A 1,733-nucleotide genomic window follows, 5' to 3' on the forward strand; every position below is an offset into this window, starting at 1 on the left:
TCACATTTGTTTTTGATCATGGTAATATTTTTCTGCTGGAGTCGTTTCAACACTCCTTCAAGTCTTCGGTCATGCTCTGCTTGATCCTTTGCCCATATTATTATGTCGTCCGAGATGTTCCTTACACCGTCGAGACCTTCTAGTGCCGTGCATAAAGCATTTTGAAATATTTCAGCTGCACTATTAATGCCGAATCTAAGGCGTTTGTATCTCCTTAATCCAACATGTGTGGTGAATGTCGTAATGTTACGGGATTCTTCTGATAGTTCCAACTGATGATATCCATGGTTTTAGATCTAGTTTGGAGAAGACCCTGGCACCACTTAAGTCCACAATCATATGATCTGTCGTCGGAATCTGTCTTGTGCGCTTTATGGCTTGATTAGGTAGCCTCATGTCGACACAGATCCTTATTTGGTTATTGTTACTTTTCGGCTTTGGTGTAACAACAATTGGTGATACCCAATCTGTGGGACCCTCGACTTTCTTAATTATATCCAAGTCTTTAAGCCTCTGGAGCTCTTTCTCTACTTGCTTTCTTAAATGGAAAGGTATGCATCTGTGTGGCTGAGTAACAGGTTGAACATTGCTATCTATGTATAGTTTGACTTTAGTTCCCTTCATTTTCCCCATGCCTGTAAACACTGATTGGTACTTCTTGCAGAGTTCATCCACATTGCTATGTGTGACTGCGTTTATTACTGGAATGATGTCAAGGTCAACGGATGTTTGATATGATAGAAGATTTCCACTATTGCCTTTCGTAACATATACTGGAGCTGATGTTATTTTGCTTTTAGATTCAATTTGTGCCTGAAATTTGCCTAATAATGTCACTTCACTAGAGCCATATGCATATACCTTGGTATGAGCTTTCTTCAGACGAACTTTATTATGTAGTTTTGAGTAAGTTATTTCATCTATCACATTTATTGAATGATCCGGTGTCTACAAGTGCTTTGATTTTGCAGCCATTGATATAGACTTTTAAATTTGGTCTCTGCAATTGCATGGAATTTACAGTAAGTCCATATATTTTGTTTGCATCATCCTCTCTGTCTTTGTCACTATCACTTTCACTTTGTGAAGTATCATTAAGTTTGTTTGTGAAATTATTGTCCCGTTTCTTTGACAAGCATACTGCTTCAAAATGATTTTTTCTTCGAGCAAAAATGTACATGTTTTTCCACTGGCTGGGCATTTTCCTGATTTGTATGGATATTCATAGCCACAGTATCTGCTTATTGATTCCTTAATGATGTGTCTGCGTCTTTCTTTTTGCGCCTTTTGATTTTGTCTTTGTCGTGATTTCATGGCATTAACGACGTCATATTTTGCTTGACCTTCAATTTCAGATGCTTGTTGATCTGATAGTTCTAGTGTCCTTATTTCTTTGATGAGACTGTCTAATGTCAGGTCATCGCGTAGTGCTTTGCGACGCAGTCGAGTTGAGGTGCAGCCTTGAATGATTTGTGACTTAATTTCTTTGTCTGTTTCCGAAAATTCACAGTTTATACTTAAGTGTCTTAAACGTGTGTGAAAACTATCAATGTTTTCATTAGATTCCTGTTTTGCCTGTCTAAATTTATATATCTCAAATTCTGTGTTTTTCTTGGGGGCAAAAGTACTCTGTTAGCTTTATCTTTGCTGTTTCGTAGTCATCCTCTGTATTCTGCAGTACGTCGAAGATGTCATTTACTCTTCCCCTGCATAGTGTAGAAATAAGGCTCTTT

General features: G+C 37.8%; 1 pseudogene; it reads right to left on the bottom strand.

The window, feature by feature from the left end:
• Positions 1 to 246: 246 nt before the first annotated feature.
• On the bottom strand, positions 247 to 1,201 carry LOC132726326 (uncharacterized; annotated as a pseudogene).
• Between the last annotated feature and the right edge of the window lie 532 nt (positions 1,202 to 1,733).

Source organism: Ruditapes philippinarum, unplaced genomic scaffold, assembly GCF_026571515.1.
Source record: "Ruditapes philippinarum isolate M1 unplaced genomic scaffold, ASM2657151v2 ctg2635_1_1_1_1, whole genome shotgun sequence".
NCBI lineage: Eukaryota > Metazoa > Mollusca > Bivalvia > Venerida > Veneridae > Ruditapes > Ruditapes philippinarum.